Here is a 27,940-nt window from a genome sequence, read left to right as displayed (position 1 = left end):
AGGGTAGTACCTCAGACTTAGCTGGGGGTGTTACTTATATATGTCCCACTTTACATTTGTTAAATCCAAAAAAATCCTAATTCTGAAACACATCTGGCTCCAAGCATTTTGGATATGGAATTATGGACCTGTAGCTACCATTTGTGAAGACGTAAGCATTACATATGTCAAATTCTTAACAACCCTGAAACAGGGATTTGCTTTCCTCATTTTTCAGATGAGGGATCAGAGGCACAGAAAGGTTAACAAGCTAGTGAATGGAAAAGCCAGATCTGTGAGACTTCAAAGCCTGCACCTTCCCATTGCACCATGCTGTGTCTGCTAGTGAAATCATTTCTAGTTTATGTAATGATATTAGCTGTCAGCAATCTGATTTTGGGGGGTTTTGTTTTGTTTTTTTGCTGAAGTCGATTTGCCCTGAGCTAACATCCACTGCCAATCTTCCTCTTTTTGTATGTGAGCCACCACCATAGCATGGCCACTGACAGACAGGGATGTAGGTCTGCACCCAGGAACCAAGCCCGGGCCACTGAAATGGAGCACGCCAAATGTAACCAATAGGCCACCAGTGCTGGCCCAGTAATCTGTGATGCTTTGCAAAGAGCAATATGACTTCTAGGAGCTCTACTCTCTGAACATATGTGAAAATCCATAGATTTGATGACTTTAATGGTCTTTTCTACCCTGTGGGATTCTATGTGACTGTAAATTCCAAACACACTGCCACTGGTGGATTACTACCATTGTTGTTTAACATTTATGAAGGGTCTGTGCTTTAGCTTGGCATAAAAATGACAGCTTTCTATTTTATTTACTGGCATTTATTCCTCTCACAGAATAATTTGCATGGATTGAGAAAGGACTACTTATGAGTACATTTTGGCCAAGTGAAAAAAAAAATGGGTTTGGGAGTTAGACATAAATTCAGATTTAGTTTTTGCCACTTCATTCACTCAATAACAGACAAAGAGACTATGTCACTGTGAGATGTGGAGGAAAGTTGGTCATCAGGCTCCTATTTTGATTGTCAGGCTTCTATTATGACTGAACACCATATGTTGAATTTTTTTTTAAGATTTTATTTTTCCTTTATCTCCCCAAAGCCCCCAAGTACATAGTTGTGTATTTTTAGTTGTGGGTCCTTCTAGTTGTGGCATGTGGGATGCCGCCTCAGCATGGCCTGATGAGCGGTGCCATGTCCGCGACCAGGATTCGAACCGGCGAAACCCTGGGCTGCTGCAGCGGAGTGTGCGAACTTAACCACTCAGCCACGGGGCTGGCCCCCATATGTTGAATTTTTTTTTTTTTAAAGATTTTTTATTCTTCCTTTTTCTCCCCAAAGCCCCCCAGTACATGGTTCTGTATTTTTAGTTGTGGGTCCTTCTAGTTTAGTGGCATGTGGGATGCCACCTCAGCATGGCTTGATGAGCAGTGCCATGTCCGTGCCCAGGATCTGAACCAGAGAAACCCTGGACCGCCGAAGCAGAGTGCACGAACTTAACCACTCAGCCACGGGCCGGCCCCCCATATGTTGAATTTTAATATATGTCTTCTTAATTTTTACAAAATATATACCAAGTAATAAAAGAAATCAAAGTTCCTTTCTGTAGATAGCAAAAAATGTGAAAGTGTGACTTTTTCCTTTTTTACAAAATGGATATAAGAGCATTCACATCTTGTATATTCTTTGCGGAATGCCTGATGACCACGGTCAGCTTATCTTGACCATGACTGAATTCAGGCAGCCAGAATCTAGGCCATTGATAAGCTTCCCAAAGCTCGTTTTATCTGATTTGACCATACAGTGGCATTGAGATATCTTGCCCACTCGCAGCTCCTGGAACAAATGGGACAGCAAGTCGAACACGTGGCTGTGTTGTAAGGCTTCCTCAACAAAACTCTGCCAGCTGCCAGAGGCACTGGTTGCCTGCACCAGGAGCCACCCAGCCCTGACATTCATAAAGGGTACAAGAGGGTTCTTACCTTGCCACTTGTATCATTTGCCTTTTATCTGTCTTTTCTTCCTTCCCTCAGGGGCTTAAAGCATGTTTTTGGGTGGTTGTAATAAAGCAGAACAATGAAAGTCATTTGGCAATTGATTTTGAGAGTCATTTCCTTAACCCTTATTGCTTGGGCCTAATAAAACAGGACCAAAACCCAAGGCATAAGAATTTGAAGTTTTCCACAGCCTTGATTGTGCTCTATCCCCCAGAACATCATCCAATCATGACCTCTAATTTATTAAACTATATAGTCACTTTTTATGTCACTGATGACCTTGCTCAATGAATTAGAAGAATTTAATTTTGGCTTATTTCAACTCACAAGTTTGCACATACTGATCTCCAGGCACTTTAAAAGTCCTGTTTGGAGGCAAAATGGGAAGTGGCACCGAGAGCCCATCTGCACACACACCTTCCTCCACCCTGACTCCTGCTTTTCTCCCCAGTTCTAGACAGAACACTTTTTGAGAGCCAGGAATTCTCCCCCTCTGCTGGCTGTATCAGTTCGAGTCCTCGAAGAAGCAGACACCAAGACAGACATGAAATGCAATAAATTTATTGGGGGTAACTTCTGTGGAAGATGGAGAGAAGGAACAGAAGTAGTCAGTGACTGAGTGTCAGAACTTTTACAGTGTTCCTCTCCTCTCTGAGTCATCGTTCCTTCCAAAATAAAACTCAACTAATATCTGGACTTACATACACTCATCATGAACTCCAGCATTTGAAAAATCACATGCTCATTGTATTTAAGTGCTCCTTTTCCAAGGTGGGTGTGTTGGTCTAGGGTCCTTGAAGACTCTAAGATGGGATTAATCATGCAAGGATTTTATTAGGGGAAATTACTGTGTAAGAGAAAACAGGCAGGGAGGGAACTGGAACAGGCTGAGAGAGCTGTAGGCTGCCATGCAAGTCTGACCCTGGATGAAGGAGAGAGGGAGAAAAGGCTGGATAGACGCACTCGAGGCTGCCTTGCAGTCTGAGTTGGCAAAGCTTCAGGGGATCCCCAAGCCAAAGACAATGATCAGAGGAGTTCCAAGTCTCCCAGAAATAGGTCTGCCTTAGTATTCCCGCCACACTCAGTAATTGATGGGGGGAGCCCATGGGAGGCATGGCCTCGGTACAAACGCAATGATGGATTTCACAGTCCAGCAGTTGGAGCCTTTGTCAGTTACCCTCCCTGTAGCTGGGGGTCTGCAAGTTGCTTTCTCGTGGCCACCACAGGGAGATAATTATAAAAATATTTTGTAATGCATACATACGTGGACAGGCATCTCTTTACCTTTTTTTAATCATCGTCTAAGGTGAGATCAGATAGCTTTACACCCAGCATTCTATTTCTATTTCTTTTTTTTTTTTTTTTTACAGTTGTTAGCTCAGGTGCCAATCTTCTTTATTTCTTCTTCTTCTTTGTCTCCCCAAAGCCCCCCAGTACATAGTTGTGTATTCTACTTGTGAGTGCCTCTAATTGTGCAGTGTGGGATGCCACCTCAGCATGGCCTGATGAGCAGTTCCATGTCTGCACCAGGATTCGAACCAGTGAAACCCTGGGCCTCCTAAGCAGAGCACACGTACTTAACCTCTAGGCCACGGGGCCAGCCCCCACCAGCATTCTATTTAATTCCAACAACTCTGAGATAGGCACTATTGTTATGCCTGTTTTATCAATGAGGAAAATATGGATCAGAAAGGTTGAATAAGTCCAATATCACATAGTTCACAGGTGTCCTGGCTGGAATTTAAACACAAATAGGTTTGTCTAACTCTAAAGTCAATGTGACAGGTATTGTGTTAGGGCCTGAGTTAGTAAACAAGATAAACAGTCCAACCCTCAGGGAGTTTACAGTGTAGATAATCCTCCCCTCCCGGTAATCATGTTCCTCCTCTGCCCTGCAGCCTTGATACCATTTATTGATTTCTTCTCTGTGCCAGTCAGTGTGCTAAGTGCCTTACAGATATTATCTCACTTAGTCCTCAACAACCTCCCTTTTGAATGGGTATTACTAGCTGTATGTTACATAGGAAGAAACTAAGGTTTGGAAAAATTATAGCTATGGAGTGTAGTTAATATTTATTGAGCTCACACAGTAACCTTATGAAGTAGGTGCTCTTATTGCCATTTTACAGATGAGGAAACTGAAGCACAATTGGTTTAGTAGCCTTCTCAAGGAAACACAGCTAAAAGTGGTAGACTCAAACCTAGGTACTCTGATTTCAGAGCTTGCCACCTTAACCATTATGCCAAACTGCCTAATGCTGGGAGAGCTAGATTTGCATCCCAAGTCTGTCTGACTCCAAATTATTCTCTGTCCGGGCCATACATTGCTCTTCTGCTCAATTGTTCCCTATTCACTTCTTTTTTTTTTAACCATCTACTTCCTCAACAAACACTCACTGAGTACCTTCTGCATATGCTGTATCCTAGAGAAACAGGATATCCAGCCAATGAAGTATTATGCAGCCATAAAAAAGAAAGGAAGGGACTGGCCCCATGGCATAGTGGTTAAGTTTCACACCCCACTTCAGCAGTTTCAGTTCATAGGTTCAGATCCTGGGCACAGACCTATACCACTTGTCAGCCATGCTGTGGGAGCAACCCACATACAAAATAGAGGAAAACTGGTACAGATGTTAGCTCAGGGCTAATCTTCCTCAGTGAAAAACAAAAAGACAAAGAAAAGAAAAGAAAAAGAAAGGAAGGGGTTGATCTGGTGGCCTAGTGGCTAAGTTTGGTGTACTTTGCTTTGGCCACCTAGGTTCGGTTCCCAGGTGTGGACCTATACTAAAACAAAGGAAGACTGGCAACAGATGTTAGCTCAGGAAGAATCTTCCTCAGCAAAAAAAAAAAAAAAAAAAAGAAAGAAAGAAAGAAAGGAATATCTTAATATATTGACATAGTGTAATCTCGAGATATGTTGTTAGCTGGAAAAGCAAGGTATGGAAGAGTAGAGTATACTTTTTAATGTGTAAGAAAGAAGGGCACTATAAAACAAATGGTCTGAACTCTTCAAAAATGTCAGTGTTGTGAATGACAAAGAAAGTTTAAAGGGTAAATATTAAAAGACACTAGAGACTTGACAAACTAAATGCAACATGTGATTTCCCAAAATAGGATCCTGGATCTAGGGAGGAAAAAAGCTATAAAGTGTTAAGTCCTAAACTATAAAGGATCTGAGATGTTACCCTACTTGCACAGTTTTACACACACACACTCACAGGCACACACACACAGGAACATGAAACCTCTGGATCTGGAGCAGAGATAAAACTTTTTACTGACACAGCAATCTTAGCACCAGTTTTCCTATGGGATGATAGAAAGAGGGGCTGACATCACCTGCATATACAGTGGAGTTTGCACACAAAAGAGAAACTCCAAAATTATGAATCTCAGAGCTTATCTAGAATGGCCTCCACAGCTGCCCATCCTTCCCTCCAGAGAGGAAAAGACACATCTTTGCTCTGGAATGTTAACAAATCCTATCTGGGAGAGATCGGGAAGATCTCTACTTCACCTTCATGGAATGTAAACAAATGGCTCTGGGGAGAGATAAGACTTTTTGCATCTCCAGAAGTCTCTATCTTTAGGGTTGCTATTCAATCACCATTTAACCCAGGTGGCCAAAATTTTTTTTCTCAGAAAGCCCTATATCCATGCAGAAATGTGAAAATATTTGTGGAGGGTTGTTTCTTCACCTAAGGGACACTAGCGGGACAATGAGTGAAATTTGCATATGGAGTATATATTAGACGAAAATACTGACTGAATGTTAAATTTCCTAAAATTGATCACTGTCATCATGATATATTTTTAAACGTCCTTTTTCTTAGGATCTTCTAAATGCTTCTAAATGTCATTCATCACACTAAATGCTGAAGTATTTAGAGGTAAAGGGTCATGATGTCTGCAACTTGTTCTCAAATGTTTCAGCAACTAATAATAATAACATCACCAATACTGTGAATAGAGAGAGAGAAATCAAATAGAGACATGTTAATAATAGATGAATTAGGTGAAGGATAGTTCAGTAAACTATTCTTTCAACTTTTCTATAGATCTGAAATTTTTTGAAGAAAATAATTTTAAAAAAGAAAGAGGAAATAAACACAAACACTGGAAGAATTTTAGAAGCTACTAGCAATTCCTACCTATTAAGAGAGGGAAAAATGAGGTAGAGAAGATGAAATAAAGATTTCTCTAAATATACCTTTTAAAATATTTTGACTTTTAAGTCATGTAAAATGTTACATATGCAAAATATTATTTAAAAAGCAAACACTAGGGGCTGGCCCCATGGCTGAGTGGTTAAGTTCACGAGCTCCACTTTGGTGGCCCAGGGTTTCACTGGTTCAGATCCTGGGCACAGACATGGCACCACTCATCAGGCCATGTTGAGGCAGCATCCACGTGCCACAACTAGAAGGACCCACAACTAAGATATACAACTATGTACTGGGGGGATTTGGGGAGAAAAAAAAAGATTGGCAACAGTTGTTAGCTCAGGTGCCAACCTTTAAAAAAAAAAAAAAAGAAAATCTACAAACCTACAGTGGTGCTATAAAAAAAGTAAAAGAAAAAATTTGTTTGCCACAATTGGAGGTGACTATTTCACCAATTCTTTTTTTTTTTTTTTTTTGAGGAAGATTAGCCCTGATCTACTGCCAAGCCTCCTCTTTTTGCTGAGGAAGACTGGCCCTGAGCTAACATCTGTGCACATCTTCCTCTACTTTAACATCTGTGCCCATCTTCCTCTACTTTATACGTGGGATGCCTACCACAGCATGGCTTGGCAAGTGCTGCCATGTCCGCACCTGGGATCCGAACCAGCAAACCCCAGGCTGCTGGGGTTTGCCTTCTTGGCAAAGAAGCGGAATGTGCAAACTTAACTGCTGCGCCACCGGGCTGGCCAAACACCAATTCTTACTAGTCTAAAACTTAGTAAAGAGAAAACAATTTGACATTTTATCATGCCTTTTAAGGAAGAACTCTAGTTCATCCCCATTTGGCAGTAAAAAGTTCTTTTCAAAAGAATGCCAGCTAACAGATGTAGAAGGAATGATAGAATTAGAAAATCACCATATTTCAACCACCAGTAAAATAACTAATTTATGCAAGGCCTTTCAATAGATGCTAAAACTATGAGGTGAAAGGTTGTTATATGGTACCAAAGTACATCTCCATAGATTACTTTATTGCAAAGGTGTGTGTGTAGGGAGAGGTAGTGATTGACACCCCTTTAACCAAATTATCATAGCGTCATTAAGAGTAGGCCAACTAGACATGATGTGCCTCCCAGTGCAATGCAATATGAAGTTCACAGTATTACCTAAGAAATAGAGTCGCCAAAAATGTCTAACCTAAATTTATTGAGCCCTTAGATTTACCTTCTACTTTATAGGAATCCAGACAATCCAGAATGGGACATTCTTTAAGACATTAGGGCTTGTCCTTCTAAAAAGTCATTGTTATTAAAAAAAAAAGTTGGGTGACTGTTTTAGATTAAAAGAATGTAAGGAGCACAATAATCCAATGCAGTGCCTGAACCTTTATTAGAAATTGATTCAAACAAAACTAACTATAGGACCAGCCCCGGTGGCCTAGTGGTTGAGTTTGGCGCACTCCACTTCATCGGCCTGGGTTCAATTCCCCAGGTGCCTACACCACTCATCTGTCAGTGGCCATGCTGTGGTGGCTCACATAAAAAAGAGGAAGATTGGCAGCGGATGTTAGTTCAGGGCGAATCTTCCTCAGCAAAAAAAGACAGAATAAAAAAACAAACCAAAAAAATTAACTATAAAAGACATTTAAGGGCAACTGGAAAAATTTGAATATGGGCTGAATTATAGATAATATTAGGGAATTGTTAATCAACTAAGTGAAATAATGGTATTGTGGTTCTGCAGGTGAATACGCTAATTTTTAAGAGCTTTGTGCTGAAACATTTAGTGGTAAAATGTCACAGTGTCTGTAACTTACTTTCATATAGTTAAAAAATATACACCAAGTGAATAAGCCAAAATGTTGATTACTGAACCTAGGAAGTTGAGTATATGGGTATTTATTTAAACTTTTCTGTATGTGTGAATTTTTCCACAATAAAGAGTTTTGGGGAAAAAGTCTCTATTCTTAAGGCACTCACACACTGAAGGAGGGGGCCAGTAAATAAGGGTAAATTTGATGGATGAAAGATGGTAGGAATTTCTAACTTTAAAGCTCATCCTTTTCCTTTTATGCTAATATCGTTATTTATCTCGTGTGTATGTGCTTTCTCCCCATCTAAATTTTTATAAGGTATATGCAAGCAGAGGCCATCTTCAATGCTGGTCTATTATTCAGTTAGGCCCCGAATCTATCCAATATATTTTTGTTGATTAAATCTCCTATTAACAACACTTCAGTACTTCACCATCACCTAAAGGCCATTAGGCTGACACTAAAAACTCTTTACTCCAGCCTCATCTATGCTCAGGTCTTCCAAAATACTTCTTCCTTCTATGCCTCTATACTTTTATAAGTCCTGTTATCTCTGCCTGAAATGCCCTTTCTTTTCTCTGATTGTCAGATGCATCCTACTATTATTCAGGACTCAGCTCAAATGTCACCTCCTCATTACCCTCACAACACTTTGTATGTAACTCTGAGCATATCATCATCATCATCATCATCATCATCACGAGCATCCCCCATGTGTCTCTTTGTAGAAACACACACACACACTATCAGAATATCATGAATCCTTATAACAACCCCTCAAGGAAGGGATCATTCTCCCCTTCGTATAGATGGAGAGACTGGCTCAAAGATATAAAGGGACTTGCTTAGTCACATAGCTAGTAAGTTAATGAGCCTGCTTTTCAAACCCAGGTATGCCTAACACCAAAGTAATTGTAATTGTTTTTTCCACATGATTTCCTCAGGGGCAGAAACTACTTGTGATTTCTTTTTATTTCCCAGGGCCTACATTATGTCTGGTGAGTAGTAGGCACTCCATGAATATTTCTTTGCTGAAAAATTGCTAGTGCACACCATTTTAGATCCTACTTCCATGTTTTTCTTCGAGTATTTTCCTGCCTGAAATGCCTACCTCCTCTTTGCCTATTTAAACTCTACCCATCCCTTGAAATGCCTCTTCTACAGAGCCTCCGTGTCGTTTGCAGCCTACACTGATCTCTTTTCCCCTGTTTGAATAATGCCGGCCCACATATTTTAGCTCCGGATTACACTCTGTCCTACATTAAGCTCGTATTGTCTTATTCATGGTTAGCTTCTCAGGACAAGGACAGGGTCTTCTCTTTGGAATGCCTCAGAGCACGTAACACAGGCCTAATTACATGGCCCATTGATTGGAAGACTTCTGTCACCTAGAGCCAAATAGCCTTCAGTAATATTGGGAGGTTACATTCAATTCTACACACGTCTGACAGTGGCAGTTGAAATCCTACTGACTGATTAAGAACCATCTCTCAGGGGGCCGGCCCGGTGGCGCAGCGGTTAAGTGCACACGTTCCACTTCTCGGTGGGCTGGGGTTCGCTGGTCCGGATCCCAGGTGCGGACATGGCACTGCTTGGCAAAACCCATGATGTGGTAGGCGTCCCACGTATAAAGCAGAGGAAGATGGGCACGGATGTTAGCTCAGGGTCAGTCTTCCTCAGTGAAAAGAGGAGGAGTGGCAGCAGTTAGCTCAGGGCTAATCTTCCTCCAAACAAAAAAAAAAGAACCGTCTCCCATTGAACAGGAAACAGATATTTTTGCAGAGGCACAACAAATCTACTGTCAATGCAGGATAAATGTTGAAAACTAACTACATCAAGAGTCCACCACCATAACTCCAAGTTCTACTTTCAGTCTCAAAATTCTTCAGTTGCAGCTCTAGATTGTTCTACTAAAATTTCCAGGTTGTATTCTGTGAAACCCAGATTCTAATATTGGACCTCCAGTCTACTCTGAGAATACCTGATTCTACTAATGGAAGTCCATATTCTACTATCATTCTATAAAATTATTCTATTGGACTACAGATTCTACTCTAGGAACCCAATAATTTATGTTTGGAATTCCAGGTTTATTCTGCGAGTCCCACATTCTCCTATTGGGCAAACAGACTCCACTATCCACTATTAAAGCTCAAGATGCTGCTTTTGGAATTATAGTTTCTACTTTGGCAACTTCAGGTCCTCTTCCCTAAATTCCAGATTCTATTGTCAAGGCCCAAGATTCTAACTTTGAAATTCCAGGTTCTGTTCTTGGAATTACATATCCTACTTTTGGAATATCATGTCATACTCTCTGACACCAAGATCTTAATATTGGACCTTACATCCTAGTACTACAATTTAAGATATCATTACTGGAATCCCAGTTTCCAATCTTGGAACTCAAAGATCTACATTAATAATTTTGGATTCTACTATCAAAACCCCAGTTCTTCATCTCCTCAGAAGATTCTACTACTAAAACTCAAGGTTCCACTCTCAGAAACTGTAATTTTACTATAGGAATTTACACTTTGCTCTCAGAAACATAGATTCCGTTATTGGAATTATACCTGAAGGTTCAGAATTGAGGCTGATAGCAGAATTCTGGACTCCAATTATTGAGATTAAATCGAGGTTCTTCATTTGGAACTCTAACTTCAGAATTGAATAACTTATGTTCAGAACTCCAGATTCTATTGTGTGAGCCCCTCATTCTATCATTAGACATAAAGATCACTCGAGATGCTACTATTGGAAATACAGTTTCTATTATGGTAACTCCAGGTTCTATTTTGGGTTTCTATTCTATTTTGTTAAACCTCAAGTTTTACTAATGGAGGGTCCGTCCCACTGGTGCAGCGATTAAGTTCGCATGTTCTGCTTTGGCGGCCCGGGGTTTGCTAGTTCAGATCCCAGGTGCAGACCTACACACTGCTTGTCAAGCCATGCAGTAGCAGTCGTCCCACATGTAAAGTAGAGGAAGGTGGGCACGGATGTTAGCTCAGGGCCAGTCTTCCTCAGCAAAAAAAAAAGAGGAGGGTTGGTGGCGGAGGTTAGCTCAGGGCTAATCTTCTTCTTCAAAAAAAAATCCAAAACACACAAAAAAAGAGTTTTACCTATGGAATTCAAAGTTCTTTTAGACTCTAGAATCTGGAGGTACTTATCATGGTGGTTAAAAGCATGAGCTCTGGAGGCATACTGCTTATGGTCAGATACCATCTCTGTGCTTCCCAGGTGTGTGACCTTTGGAAAGTTATTTAACCTCTCTGTGCCTCAGTTTCCTAATTTGTAAAATAGGGATGATTATAATAGTACTCACCTGGTAGGTTTTTTGTGCGCACTAAATGTAATAATAATAATAATACATGTAAAGCACTTAGAATAACGCTTGGCACATAGTAAGCACTTAATAAATGTTTGCCGTTAGCATTATTACTATTGAAGGCTGATTCTAATACTGATCTAATATGCTAGATTCCCATTTTAGAATTTCATAACTTAATACTGTACCTCAGGGTTCCACTACGGCCCCTCAAGATTCCCTACTGGAACTCAAGATGTGCTCTCTGAATTCCATATTCTATTCTTGTATTTCAGGCTAAGAATTCAAGCTTCAACATTGTATTATCAGAACTTAGAGTTCCAATCTCAAAATCCAAGATTCTAATAATATAATTTCATGTTCTATTCTTGTAACCCCAGATCTAATTCAGGAATTCTAGGTTCTTTCTCTGAAACTGAAATTCCACTATCGGATTTCTAGATTTTACTCTCATAACCTGAGATTCTACCATTAGAACTCCAGGCTCCAGATTCAGAGCCTGAGATTTGAATACTGAACTCCAATATCTATTATTGAAACTTCAGGTTCTATTCTGAACCTGAGAATTCTACTATTAGAACTCAGTTGCTACTTGGAACCCCAAATTCTACTATTTGAAGTTTAGGCTCTACTTTCTGAACTTGAATCCTATAACTAGATTCCATAATCACAATCAGAAATTCTACTTTCGGCATTTCAATAATGGCAACTCAAGATTCTATTTTTGGAACACCAAGTTCTAGTCTGTTACTTTTATTTTGTTTTTTGACCTCTAAACTCTGTCAAAATCTGAGATTCTGATACTGACCTCCAGGGGCCAAATTCGGCATTGCAGACTTTACAATTTTATTCCAGATTTCATTCTTATAATCCTAAGTTTGGCCGTCAGTTTTCCAGCTTTTTTTTTTTTAAACTTTTCTTTTTTTTTTAAAGATTTTATTTTTCTCCCCAAAGCCCCCGGTACATAGTTGTGGGTCCTTCTAGTTGTGGCATGTGGGATGCCGCCTCAGCATGGCTTGATGAGCGGTGCCATGTCTGCACCGGTGAAACCCTGGGCCGCCAAAGCAGAGCACGCGAACTTAACCTCTCGGCCACTGGGCGGCCCCCCAGTTTTCCACCTTCTATCTGGAGGATGTTGAGAAACGTTTCTTGAGAATTTCCCAGGCATTACTACTTGATAATACACTGTTCTGAATTATGCTCTCAAATTCCTAGGACAACAAATCCCTTGATGGATGGAGTCCTCTGGCAATGCCTACAGCAATAGGGAACCAACTTGGCCCATGGCAAAAGTGGTAAGAAAATCAAACTTCCTACAGTTCCTCTTTCTTCCCGCTCTCCACCGTCTCATCTTTGTGGCTCTTCGTCAGGTCCCCAGTGCCCTTATTCACTCACTTCATCCACCCCACCCACTTAGGTCAAATGGTGCTCAAGAATATATTTGAAATTTTTTATACCAAAGTGCAAATGAATAAAAATATTTCATACTCCACCCCCACCCCCATTTAAATATTGAAAATGTAGGGGCCAGCCCAGTGGCGCAGCAGTTAAGTTCACAAGTTCCCCTTTGGCAGCCCAGGGTTCCCTGGTTTGGATCCTGGGTGCGGACCTATGCACCGCTTGTCAAGCCATGCTGTGGCAGGCGTCCCACATATAAAGTAGAGGAAGATGGGCACGGATGTTAGCTCAGGGCCAGTCTCCCACAACAACAAGAAAAAATAAATAAAACAAAATAAAATAAAATAAATAAAAGAGTTGAAGAGTTGCCAAAGAGTTGAAGCTCCTACAGTGACATTTTCAAGGAATGAGGGAGGTAATTTGGAAGGAAAATCACAGGGCCTCTGGTGGCCCTTGAAATCACCTTACCTAACTGATTGATATTGTGGTCTGAAAAGATTCTGGGATTTGGAAAATTTCCCCCATTTCCCTCCTCATTTGTAAAATAGGGATAAAAATTCATGTAGATAATATATATAAAAGAGCTTGGTGAACATTATGTAAATATTAGTTAGTTATTATCCCTCTTCCTTTTCAAAAGTGCACGTCCCTGGCTGCGTTGACTACATGGCTTAAATTACACTTCTGTTTTTCTTCTAAGCATCACTCAACAACCACTTTAGATTTCCTCTGGCATACTTGAAGACCCTTAAGAAAGAAAACGTCCTTGACTGGTTTCACTGAATTTATAATAAGTGATTTAAGATTAATGAGTTCAACAATTATCTACTGAACATTTACCAAGTGGGAAGGACCAAGGAGACAAGGAGAGAGAAGTCTTAACACCCACCATTGAGGGGATGAGGGATATGCCAGTGTGTGAGGGAAGACTTCACAGAATAGGTGATCTCCTGCCTGGGTCTCGTGAAAGGAGTATAATTTTGAGAGAGAAATAAGAGCACTTCAGGCCGAAAGAACAATATTAGAGCAAAGGTACAGAGCTGTAAATGTGCCTTTAGAATGGTAAATTGCTCAGAGCATTGGATCCAAGGAAGGAGGAGGTAATGACCTCGACTACTAGCCAGTGTTGACAGCCTTACTGTGTCCAAAGTCCTTTTAAACATATCCTCACGGGAGGCTTTACAGCAAAATGGTTGACACCATGGACTATGATAGCAGCTAGACCTGGGTTTAAGTCAGTGTTATATTTGATAATTATTTAAGCTAAGTTTCTGTTTTCTCATCCAAAAATAAAAGTACTGAACTCTTGTCAGGATTAAATGTTTGTCAAATTCTTATATACTAGCCAGCACTTAATAATGCAATAATTAGTAACTATCATAAGATACTATTACTTAATCTGTAAGGTAAAAATTACTGTCCCAGTACTGCAGAGGGGGAAAAGTTTAAGTGGCTCAGGTGGCATGCCAAATCTTATGCTTTTCTTTTTATACCTGAGACTCCAGACTGCAAAAGCAGGTTGGGACCAGAGTGTAAGAACTCTGACAGTATAAAGTTTGGGCTTTATACTGCATAGGCTATGGGGAGCCACTGAAGATTTTAAGAGAGTTTTGAATCAAATTTCTGTTTTAGAGAAAATTCAGAACCTTCTGAGTAGAGTCACTGGACTCCCAATCCACAACTGTATTTATCAGATAATAAAAATGTATTGAGCACTAATTATGTATTAGGCATGTACAAGAAAGCCTTAGCACTGCATTTTGTTTTTAGAAAACAAGCTGTTAGATGGCATCACCTCATTTTTTTTTAATTTAAATTTTAATTTTTTGAGAAAGGCAAGGCCACCAATCCTCCTCTTTTTGCTGAGGAAAACTGACCCTGAGCTAACATCCGTGCCCATCTTCCTCTACTTTACATGTGGGATGCCTGCCACACCAGAAGACCTGGTTCTAGTACCAGCTCTGCCACTGTTATTCTAGGTGATCGGAGGAAGCCTCTCCCCCTCTCTGAGCTTTAGTTTTGGGTTTTCTCATCTGTGAATCGGGACGTTTGTATCCAACTATCTGTAAGGAGTCTTTCAAACTCTGTCAATCTAGAGTTACAGCTTTCTAGGGCCTAAATTTTTCCTTTTGCCCAGCAATAGGAAGCTCCACACTGACTGGAATTGAGGGGTCCTGGTGGCCTGATCTTATGTCACACACAGTTTTGTAGTTGACATAATCTAGTCTAACCACAGAAGTTCCCTAACAAGGCTGACCTCTTTCATCTGGAAAAGACTGAAGCCTTTTAGGCAGGGGCTTTATCATGCGAATCACCCTGACACTGCGTTCTCAATGTCAGTTTCTTCACTTGGCAGATGAGATGACTGATCCTTGTCATAGAAGTGGAAGCAAGATTCGGAAGCTGAACCCCTCTGAATCTCGGCTTCCTCACCTATGAAATAAAAAATTCTGTAAACTACCTACATCACTGGGTTGTTGTGAGGCTTAAATAAGAAAACATATTTGACAGTATCTGGCACACATTTCAAATTCATCCACTCAAAGTCGTTCGTCTCCACTGCTATTACCTGAGGCCTAGTCCAAGTCGCCATCTTGCTGGGATTTCTGAAACAGCCTCCAGTTCCTTGTTTCGAATCTTGTTTCTACACTTCCATTTCCTCTCAACAGCTAGTGATATTTTATTTTTATTATTTTTATTTTTAATTTTTGTTAAAGATTGGCACCTGAGCTAACAACTGTTGCCAATCTTCTTTTTTCTCCTCCCCTTCCGCCCCCTCCCCCTTCTCCTCCTCCTCCTCCCCAAAGCCCCCCTAGTACATAGTTGTATATTGTAGTTGTGAGTGTCTATGTGGGACGCTGCCTCAGCATGACCTAATGAGCTGCGCCACGTGCATGCCCAGGATCTCAACCGGCTAAACCCTGGGCCTCCGAAGCTGAGCAGCACAAACTTAACCATTCGGCCACGGGGCTGGCCCCCAGCGATATTTTAAATACAATTTGGATCATATCCCTCACCTGACTGAAAACCCTCCAAAGCTTCCCACTGTTCTTGAGATAAAACACCAGATCCTTACTCTGGGCTACAAAGTCCTTTATGATCTGACTTTTGCCTCTCTCTCTCTGGTCTCATCTCTTGCCGCTCATTCCTTGCTCAGGCCACTCCAGCCACACAGGCTGACTCTCAGTTCCCCAGGCTCTTTTCCATACTAGCCACTGCACACTCTGTCTCCTGGCTAACTGCTACTTCGCCTTCAGGTCTCAACTTACATGTTACCTCTTCAAAAAGAGCTTCCTGGACCCTCCTGAATAAGTGCTTCTCAAAGATCTCCCTGCCCCCACTATTCTCTCTCCTAACAATCTCATTTTCTAGGACTTACCACAATTTGTTATTATACATTCACTTGTGTTTATTTAATCCTTTATATCTTTTCCCCAATACATGCACTTTAAGTGTAGGGACCAAGTCTGCCTGGCACCCTTCTATCCCTAGTACCTGGCACAATACTGAAGACGTAGTTGTTAGGGAATATTTAGTGAATCAAGAGTGGATGCTCAATTAGTTTCCTTTCTTCTTTCTCCTTCTTTCATTATTTTATTATCAGAGACACCCAATGAAATATTCCACAGCAATATTCCAAACAATAAAAATATTGTTTCATGTGTCAGGGGCCATTCATTTATCTTAAGAGCTTACGAGTATGATTTTTGGAAACTGAAATCTGGGTTCAAATCCTTGCTCTGAAGACTTACGCTATGTGATCCAGGACGGATTCCTTAAACTTTCTGAACCTCGGGTTTTTACTTAGTAAATGGATAAGTTAGCATCCACCTCAAAAGGCTGTCATGAAGGGTAAATGAGAAGGCATATGAAGCACGTAGTGCAGTGAGACACGTAAGTGCTCATAAATGGTAGCTACGTTTTATTACTAATAACTATCACTAATAATAATTCTCTGGATACTTCTAGGCCTGTGCTATAGTACTTTTGTGCCATGGAAAACGACTAAATTTTGTGTCAGTATACCTGGGTTTCAGTCCTGAATTGGCTCCATGAGCTTTTGGGCACCCTGTTTCTTTGAGCCACATTTCCTCACCTATAAAGTAGGTTTAATAATCCCTCCCTACTCTCCATACAGGGATATTATGGGGCTCAAACGGGATGGTGCTTATACAAAGCCCCTGTAAATTGTAAAGGGCTGTAGGTAAAAGTAAAGGTCTATTATTATTAATAATCTTTGGCTCACCTCCTAAGGAAACTCTGGGTAAATGAGATAATACTGAAGTAATGTTTCAAGTGAGTGAGGCCAAGGGGAGAGCTTTGCTTTGGAGGCAAAGTTCGAACTCGATCCTCTCCCATGGGGCCAGGCCTCTGTTTAATCCATGACTGAAGAGAGAACCCTGAATATCTCTCCAATCTCTTCACTGCCTCAGAGTGTAAGGACAGGAGAGAAAAATCCAAAAATAAGACATGGCTTGTTTGCCTGACCTATTACTGTCTGCCCAGATAAGGAGAGGGCCCTGGCAGGTCTCTTATGTCCTGATTCTTCTAGCTCCTCATTCCCCCAGGGCAGGTACACAACATTGTTAGAACACTGAAGAGAAGGGCTTTTTATTAGCTAAACTCATATGCTCATAAATGGTAGCTACTTTTTATTACTAATAACTATCACTGATAACAGCTGTTTCACACATTTTCACTGTTTATCCTCACTCTGGCACTTCATGGAAAACACATTTTCCTGGATATCCAGGGAAGTGGTGCTAAAACGTAAAAGAACAGCACATGATTCAAACGTTGGCCATCCATCCATTCACTTGTTTGTGACCTTGGGTATGCCCTGGGCTTCAGGCCCCAAATGTGTAAAATGGTAAGAGATGCTGGATTCTACGATCACTGATGTCCCCTCCAGTTGGTGGTGTGCTGATAAATATTTAATTACTGGCTCTCCCAGTATAGTTCTGACACGAATATTGGTTAATATTTTAGTTTATGTTAACGAATAAGATGAAAGTGAAACAACGAAGATACCTATTTGAACTTCACTCATTTGTCAACAATATGAATGACTTATTTGCTGAATCAGATAATAGTTTTCTTTTCTTTTTTTTTTTAGGAAGATTGGTCCTGAACTAACTGCTGCCGCCAATCCTCCTCTTTTTGCTGAGGAAGACTGGCTCTGAGCTAACATCCATGCCCATCTTCCTCTACTTTATATGTGGGACACCTACCACAGCATGGCTTGATAAGTGGTGCGTAAGTCTGCACCTGGGATCCGAACCAGCGAACCCGGGCCGACGAAGTGGAACGTGCGAACTTAACCACTGTGCCACTGGGCTGGTCCCAGAATCAGATAATAGTTTTCAAATGCTAGAAGAATATTTCCTCAATTTGTGCTGTGCTTTTCACAATGTAACAGTCATAGGCACAACACAATTTTAAGTTTAATCTGCATTATTATGATTTCCTCTATCACTTTCTTTAGTCTAGACAATTAAAACAAGTCCTTATATGTAGCATTTGCCAACTTCTGTGGTATAAATATTCCTACCATGGTCAATTTCACAAACGTTTAAGTTCAATTTATCTGTTTTTTTCTTTGGTTGCTTGTACTCTTGGTGTCATATCTAAGAAATCACTGCCTAATCCAAGGTCACGAAATTTACAGCTATGTTTCCATCTAAGAGTTTCATAGTTTTAGCTTTTACATATAGGTCTTTGATCCGTTTTGAGTTCATTTTTATATATGGTGTGAGGTAGGGCTCCAACTTCATTCTTTTACATGTAGATATCCAGTTGTCCCTGCACCATTTGTTGAAAAGACTATTCTTTGCCCATTGAGTGGTATAGTGCACTGTAATTTATAATATTTGAAACACTGAGAATTAAAGTTTTATTTCTTTGTAAAAAATTATCAGGAGTAATTTGAACAGTGCTTGCCTTCTTATTGTATAAGTTACAATGAGTGACCAAGCTCTCTATGCTTGGAACATGGTCCTCCTTCTTTCCAAGCTTGGATCAGCTTTCAACATTTTATTCTTTGTGCTTTCAACACTGTGAAGTATCTCCAAAAATTTTAATGTAAAGTTTCTTTGCTGGGGTTATTTTCTCTAAGATATCTTCATTCTTTTGGTCATAACCACTTTCCTCACTTATATCAATGTTTGCCTTCACTAAGTTCCTCTGGCTGCACATCTAGAGTCTTTCAAATGGGAGGAGTGTCAATATTCCCATGCTCAACTATTTCTTCTATAATTTCATTTACATTCAATCAAAGTTTTACTTCCAGCCTTATCACTTTTTGTTTCTTTGCTTCATTTGATCTTTTATTGACAATTCCCTTTTTTGATTATTCATTTCTATAAAACACCATGTGGGTTTTCTCACTGGTAGAAAAAGAGGCAACACAATATACACTTTATCATCTGTGCAAGAATTGAATAGCAGATGTACACTGACAAGTCACTGAGAGACTTTGAAAGAAGTGGTGTGATTGATCACTCATCATGATGTGCATCTGTTATTTACATAGTGATTTGTGAACTGAAGAGGTAGCGGCAAAGTTAGTACTTTGTGCAATTACTTATAGTTACTTTACGTGATAAACGAAACTTGAATTGTATTGTTGGGGGACTGACGTTATTTAACTAAAGTTTGAGTATTTCAGAAATGTGCAAAGCAAGGGCTGCCTATATTTGTTAACTCTGTTTTTAATATAATTTATTTAAGTTTATATAATTTAATGTTTTTAAATGGCCGTGTTTAACAATTGGCTCACAAAATTTCTTAAAATTCAACAATTGGCTCTCATGATCCAATATGAACTGGCTGCAGCCCATCAGTGCTTTCAGCTCATATATTCCTCAACTCTATGAATCCAATACTTCCTTCTCTCAGCCAAAACACAGACACACGTATATATAAATACATTCAAAACTAAGCAAAAACATTTTTTTAACTCTGTATTCCTATAGTGGCTGAATCATAGTCAGAGCTCAGTATTTGTAGAATTGAGGTGAATTCACATTCACATAAGAAAGCACAAATAAGTTTACATCATTTGCTCTTATGCACAATTGGGGTATAGCGCGCCCAAATAAAATCAACCTTGTGAGTCATCAGGCTGTAATGGATGCTGACTACTTGGCTGATCTACTCTGTGCTCCAAAATATTTTTTGTTTATTTGGCTTTCTGATTATGAGAGAATATACGTACACTGGAAAGAATAGGAAAGGGTACAAAGAAGCTGTTAACTCTTTTCTAGAGCTGTAGATATAGAGATAGGAAATAGTGTTTGAGGTTATAAAGACGAGAAAAGGCAAGGGAAGATAACTAACTCTGAGTGCCTACCACGTACCTGGCACTTTCTTGATACTCTTACAACCATGTACTAGACACATGAGGAATAAAGACTCAGAGAGAATAAGCGACTTTCTTCAGTCAAATAGCCTGAAACTGGTGGAGCTGTGAACTGAACTCAGATCTGCTAACTCCAAAGCGCATGCTGTTTCCACTGTACTGTACTATTTCTGTACTTGGTGGGTTGTGTGGAATAGGCTGGTGGGCTAAAGGAGTCCTAAGTGAACTGAACACCCTGGGGTAAGGCCCAGAGATTCAAATGCCTAAATTACAACTTTCCTCCTCAGTCCAGTCCATGTTTACATCATTAGAACCCAGGTGTCCAGTCTCTAACCCTGGGTCTTTCCATTGTACCACACATACCATGCTGCCTCATATGTAATTTTTAAGAAAAACACATCATAAACATTCCCCAGTATCAAGTGTGTCCTAATACTTTCCTTCCAGGACCAGAGGATGGCAGTGTGAATCATCATGGACAGAGTGTTAATAATAATAATAATTAGGCTTAAGGAAATACCTTCTTGTGTTATTACTCAGTCAAATTTGACTTATATGAAGGTATTTCACTTACATTATAAATGCTCCCAGTGGTTTTCCCCTCCCTGCTGGTTGGTGCACATTCCCACCTGAGTGTGGGAGGAGGTGTGGCAGTGCTGAAGCAACAAGGAAATTTGTAGTCAGACAGACCTGGTTAGAATTTTAGCTCTGCCACTTACAGTCACCTTGGATAAGTAACTTCACCTTTCTGAACCTCAGTTTCCTAATCTCTCAATATGTTGAATAAGTACTCATTGTTTTTTCTCTAAGCCTGTTCTTCCTCCCTTGCTGTCTCTGTGCCTGATAGTGTGAACTACCAAGTTGCCCAAGTCAGAAACCCAAGTGTCACCTTTGACTTCTCATTTTTTCACACACCAATTCAATCATAAGTTTGATGATTTGGCTTCTTGAAACCTCCATTCTCTCTATTCTACCCTAATTCAGGTCACCATCACTTTTGCCTGGGTTATTGCAACAGTCATTTATAAATGGCTTCCCTATCTCCAAATTTGTGTCCTCTAACCTATTCTCTACACAGCAGTTAGAGCCATCTTTTCTAAAATCAAAACTGTTAAATGTCATCGTCCAGCTTAAAGCTCTAATGGCTTCCCATTGCCCATAAGGCAAAATCCAAAGTCCTTAACAAGAATTATAAGGCCTTTCCTGATTTGGCCTGTGCCTTGGCTGTCATTGTTCCCCAAACTTGTCCCTTCTGCCTCAACCAAAACCGTTCTTTCAGTTCTTCAGATGTATCATGTTTTCTCTTGCCTCTAGGTTGTTGTTGCACATTCTATTCCTGCTGCCTGGAACATGCTCTTTCCCTATCTACTCCCTTCCCGCTGCTCCTCCCAATCTACCTAGCTAAGTCCTAGCCATTCTTCAGGTCTCCGTTTAGGTATCACTTCCTCTAAAAATTCCTGCCCAACCCTGAAGTTTGGGTTATATGCCCTTGATTTGTGTTCCTACAGCACACTGTGCTTACCCCCTAAAAGCATAACTGCCTATTTTCTCATTCGCCTCTACCAGTAGAGTCTAAACACCTTAAGGGCAGAGACATATCTTGCTTACCACAGAACATCGTGTCTGGTATATAGCAGTGTTCAATAAATATTTGACCAACTGACCGAATTAATGAACTGTTCTGCGCTCTCACTGCCCAGACTCCTGGCCCTGTACCCTAGGTTTCAGCAAATGCTTCTAGCCTTCTTTTCTGGTTTAGGTGACCTGTTCTCTTCTTGCACCCTAGGTAACTTCTAAGACTTTCAACCCTGTATATTCTCTCTTATTTTCCATATCCTCTGCAGTTCCAGTTAGGATAGGCCATTCTTTACTCCCAAGGAATCCAGGATATCTGTGCTGGTCAACCCTGACCACCACTCCTACTTGCTCAGAGAGATTCAGATAATAGCAACAGTTACCATTTAATGAGCACCTAATATGTGCTAATTCGTTGTATATATAGCAGACATCAGACTCATTTTATTGATGAGAAAACAGGTTCTTTGATTCATATCCAGTAGTTACTCAGGATTGAATCCAGGTCTATCTTGTTTCAAAGCTTTTTCCACTATATAATCTCGAAAGTGTTATATCTCTTATAGTATCAGGTTTGACAGAAAATACAGGTGTTGGTAGGGGAGAGAGACAACGGTAGCAGTGAGGCAAAACCCTTTGGAAGAGGAATCTGGTGATATCTAACAAAACCACACATGCATTTATCTTTGACCCAGAAATCCTACTTCTAAAAATTTACCCTAAAGACACATCTACAACATTAGAAAAACACACTTGTTGCAACATTGTTTGTAATACAAAATACTGGAAACAACCAAAATACCCACACATAGGAGAATGACTGAATAAAGTATAGAAGTGGTTCTCAAACATTTTGGTCAAAGGCCCTCATTACACTCTTACAAATTATTGAGGACCCCAGAGGTCTTTTGTTTATGTGGATTATATCTATTGATATTTATTATCTTAGAAATTAAAACTGAGAAAACATTTAAAATATTTATTCATTTATTTAAAATAACAATAGTGAACTCATTATGGGTTAACATAAATAATTATTTTAATGAAAAATAACTGTATTTTCCAAAACAAAAAACATAGTTAAGAAAAGAGGCATTATCTACATTTTTGCAAATCTCTTTAAAGTCAGTGTACTAGAAGACAGCTGGACTACCACATCTGTTTCTGCATTCAGTCTGTTGGGATACGATGTTTTAGTTGATGTATAGGAAGAAAATCTGTCCTTAACAGATATGTAGTTAGAAAAATGAGGAGTATTTCAACAGCCATTTCAGATACTTGTGGATATTTTCTTTGATACTACAACAAAACTTGACAAGTGACAATTTCTTAAAGTTAGCTACAATGTGGAATCTGAAACCATATCAATGAACTTTTTGTACTCTGTTCTATTAAAATCCTTTGGGCAATATTACACTTTCAGGGGTATTTTGCTATTTTTGTTTTTGTACCATCATGCATTGGTCACTTGAAAAAATACTAGTTCACTGAGTTATGCAGATCTTCCAAATGTTGACACATTTCATTATACAGTACAAAAAAATCACTCCACGATGTTTCTTACTATCACCACCCACCTCTTCAGAAAAGTTTGGGAAGCTGTTAAGTTCATAGAGGTGAATATAAGTTTTTAAAAATTCTAATATTTACTTGAAAGCTTGAATTTTATCATTGGCAACAAATACTGTTAGTTGTTTTCCTTGAAGTGACAGGCTCATTTCGTTCATTTTCTAGAAAACGTCTGCCAAATTCCCAAGTCTGAATAACCATAGTTTATCTGTTGTTCTTTAAAGTAAAAATGATATTCAAGTAAAGGTGGTGTGTGTATGTGTGTGTGTGTGTGTTTTCCAGCTCTCTTCACTGAGAAAGCCTGGAAGCAATGGCACTGTAATGGCAATGAGCACACCTACCACCTAGATCTTGACTTCTAAATACCATTCTCCACAAAATGGAACTATAGCTTTTAGGGAAAACGAGTGGGGCTAGGAAAGCACAAGGTGAGCCTGAGATGTAGTGTCAGAAAGGGAAATGCTTAAAAAATGATGGTCAGATGATAAAAGAACATATAGCAAGCCAAATCTGAAACAACTTGTACATCAAAATAAACAAAGATATAACAATTACATAATTCACAGAATACAATAAAAATTGATGAATTCATTCTGATATAAATCAATAAATTGATAAATGAACAAATAGGGGAGAAGCAAAAAGCTCTCCCATACAGTAGGAAGACAAATAAAAAATGTATAAGGAACGACAATGATGGAATTAGAAAACTACTATTTGGTAACCACTACAGTAAAAATTGTCTCAAGCAAGAATTATCAAGAATGTTAAAACTTGTGAGTAGTCACAAGTGATCTCCCCACAAGATATTTATAAATTATAAAGAGCAAAATAATTACATTAGGTAAACCTGGCAGATACCACCTTAATTAATCAAGTGACCAAAGTTGCTATCACCAGTGATGGGACATACAGGTATCACATGCCTCCTGATATGATGCATTGAGAAGGACACAACGTCAATTCTGTGGTATCTCTGCCAAAAATTCATAACCTGAATCTAATAATGAAGAAACATCAGACAAACTCGAATTGAGGGATATTTTACAAAATAAATGGCCTGTATTCTTTAAAAATGTTCAGGTCAGGAAAGACAAAGACTGAGAAACTGTTCCAGATTAAAGAAAATTAAAGAGATTTGACAACTAATTATAATGTGTGATCCTGCACTGGATCCTGGGCCATAAAAAAAAATTATTTTCTTTTTCTATAAAGAATATTAGTGGGACAAATGGCAAAATTTTGAAAAGGTCATAGATTGGATCACAGTACTATGTCAATGTTAAGTTTCTGATTTTGATTATTGTACTGTGCTATTTGTACTCTGTCTTTGTTTTGAGGAAATACACTGAAAAATATTTAGGGATAAATGGATCAGAAAATAATTATAATAGTTTCTTTATATAACCATATTTATATCTCTCTCTCTAGAGAGATAGAAAAACAGAGTGAGAATGAGAGCACATGCACGCACAGGAAAGAGAGAGAATAATAAAGGAAATGTGGTTAGATATGGGTGAAATATATGTGGGATATTTTTGGTAGTATTTTTGCACCTTTATACTTGAAATTATTTCAAAATAAAAAGTCAAAAAATCCCACAAACATGTAACATTTCACAGTATTTCCTTCTAAATATATTTATATATTTTACAAATAAGTATATAAAAATGTAATTCAGATCACACAATAGTCTTTTTAACTTAACACTGTTTTTCCTAATTTGATACAGAAACATGAGCAGTTTTCAATGTCATTTAAAATTCTATAAAAACACAATTGTGGGTTGGTCTTTCCCCATGGCCGAGTGGTTAAATTCGCACACTCACTTCGGCGGCCCAGGGTATTGGCGGTTCGAATCCTGGGTGTGGACATGGCACCACTCATCAAGCCATGCTGAGGTGGCATCCCATATGCCACAACTAGAGGAACCCACAATTAAAAATATACAACTATGTACAGCGGGGGGTGGGGGGGTGGGTTGGAGAGAAAAAGGAAAAATAAAATCTTAATTAAAAAAAACCCAAAAACCACAATTGTGGGGGCCGGCCCCATGGTCGAGTGGTTAAGTTCACATGCTCTGCTTCAGTGGCCCAGGGTTTCACCGGTTGGGATCATGGGCATGGACATGGCACTGCTCATCAGGTCATGCTGAGGCAACATCTCACATGCCACAACTAGAAGGACCCACAACTAAAATATACAACTATGTACTGGAGGGATTTAGGGAGAAAAAGTAGGAAAAAAAAAGAAGATTGGCAACAGTTGTTAGCTCAAGCACCAATCTAAAAAAAAAACACACACAATTGTGAATGGATGCATAATATTCTTTTTGCATGCAAGTACAGTAATTCATTTAACTTATTTAAGATTTTCTTCATATTTTGGGCTGGCCCCCATTTCCTCACATTTGTATGTTATAAACCTACAGTAAAATATATAATAAACATTTTTGCATATATCTTTGTTCATATATTTGATTATTTTCTTATGCTTGATTCCTAAAATGGGAATTGCTTTGTTCTTTTTTAAATGACTCTAGCGACCTAACAAGATCTCAAATGTCCCAGACTGTGAATTCTGGGTTTGACTCCTGGCTGTGGCTGGTGATTGCTGAGGGCTGGGAGGCCATAGCTGGTAGCAGCCACCTGGGGTCAGTTCTGGGCTGCAGAATAATCACCTGTTGAAGGAGAGGCTTACTCTTTGGTGGGCCCTGAAAGTTAACAAGAAAGGCGTAAAAAGTCGCTGAGAGGGTGGGATGCACTAGCCTGATGCACATCAGGCTAAGCCACAGCTTAGTTCAGCTTAACGTTCTGTGAGATTACTCTGTGCTGAGACTGGTTGTGAGGATACAGAGAGGAACCAAACACTGAACCTGGTTCATAGGCCTCACAATCTGAAAGGGCAGACATACAAGGAAACAGATATTGACAGTGCAGGGATGAGTACTTATAAATGGGGAAGCACAAGGATTACTGGAAGCATGGAGGAGGTTTTGTGCCTTCTTTTAAACAAACTTTTATACAATATACACTCTTGTACATAAATATAATACTCATCCATTCCTCCCTCCCTCCCCTCTTTTCATTCAGTGCACCTATAATTTATTGAGCATATACCCTAGACCAAAGAGGGTGGCAGTGGAGTTGGAGAGGAGAGAAATTCAACAAAAGCAAGAAGTGGAATTTATCATGCTAAGTGACCAATTGTCCAGGACAGAGACACAAGAGTTAAGGATGACTCCTGTGCCATTCACCAAGCCAGGAAATTTTTGCTCTGAATTTTTTTCCCCAGCTTTATTGAAGTATAATTGACAAATAAAAGACCTGAATTTTTTTTTTTTTACTTTATTTTTTTCCTTTTTCTCCCCAAAGCTCCCCGGTACATAGTTGTATATTCTTTGTTGTGGGTCCTTCTAGTTGTGGCATGCGGGACGCTGCCCCAGCGTGGTTTGATGAGCAGTGCTATGTCTGCGCCCAGGATTCAAACCAATGAAACACTGGGCCGCCTGCAGCAGAGCACTCGAACTTAACCACTTGGCCACGGGGCCAGCCCCTAAAAGACCTGAATTTTAAATAGCAAAGAAAATTTTGTTTGGGGTGCTACACCTTAAACTCACTTGAAGAAACCATCCTTAGAATACTGGCTTTCTAGGGATGTATATGGTATAAAAATGGAAGTGAGGAGGTTTACCAGGTTGGGAATAAGGAGATATTTTAGAGTCACTGGATAGTAGTGGAAATCAACACAAAATTGAGAGTGGGGTAACCAAATCAATTGACAGCAAATCAAGGTAGATTGAAATGAACAAGAGATTTATAGTAGAGGAGAGGAAAACAGATGAGAGACATTTCGGGAGCAGAGAGCATACTGGGTAGGAAAAGTCAAAACAATGAAATGAAACTGTAGAAAGGATTTAAAGTGGCCTACTATGATCAGGGAGGTGGTAGTGACGATAAAGGCAGCCTTTTCAGCAACATAATTTGAATAAGGGGAGAAAGCGTGAAGCAAGAGGAAACTGGTCCTGGGAACAAATGAATCATCTTCATGTAGTAGTTACACCCTGGGTAGCAAGATTATTCATAAACAATCGCAGATTTCCTGGGGTGGTAGCGAATTAGGCTTGGAAAACACAGAGCTAACATTAGGTTGTCAAACCGATCTAACTTAAAGGACCCATTTCTCTAGACTGAAAATTTTTAGCAAGAGTGACTTACTGTTATAGCATTTTCTGAATATAGCAGAAAGAAGTGTTAGGGGATCAGACAGGAGACTGAAGGAATCTCAGGGTTTACTTCCAGCTTTTCCTTAGGTTGGATGTGTTTCACATGTACAAGTGTGGTAGTAGAGTACTTAATTCATAGAGTTGTTGTCAGGATGAATCATAGTTTCTCTCTGAGCCCCAGTTTCTCTTGTTATAAAAAGGGGATAGTGTTTTTTTTGTAATGTGACTCAGAAGTAGGTGGTGAAGGCACGCTCAGGATTGTACAGAAACAGCTGTATGATTGATTGGAGGAGAGCTGTTAGGTTATATTTTCTCCACGGTGGCTGCTCAATTATTACTTGAAAGTTCCCAGAGACCTTATATAATTTTCTCATTAACATTTATTATTATTAGGACACAACCTAAAGTATGGTGACACTGCCTTATAATTCTTTCTATACAGAAAAACATATCGGTTCTATGCCAATATCTGCTATTCAACAGAATGTCACAGGATCCAGTGTATGAGACTCCA

At 39.6% G+C, this 27,940-nt stretch overlaps 1 pseudogene; it reads right to left on the bottom strand.

Moving 5' to 3' along the window:
- LOC139078946 (collagen alpha-1(I) chain-like) overlaps nucleotides 1-27,940 on the bottom strand; it is a 130,435-nt pseudogene that overhangs the window by 35,756 nt on the left and 66,739 nt on the right.

The sequence above is a fragment of the Equus przewalskii genome, chromosome 2 (genome assembly GCF_037783145.1).
Source record: "Equus przewalskii isolate Varuska chromosome 2, EquPr2, whole genome shotgun sequence".
NCBI lineage: Eukaryota > Metazoa > Chordata > Mammalia > Perissodactyla > Equidae > Equus > Equus przewalskii.
This window is presented reverse-complemented; position numbering and strand designations above follow the sequence as displayed.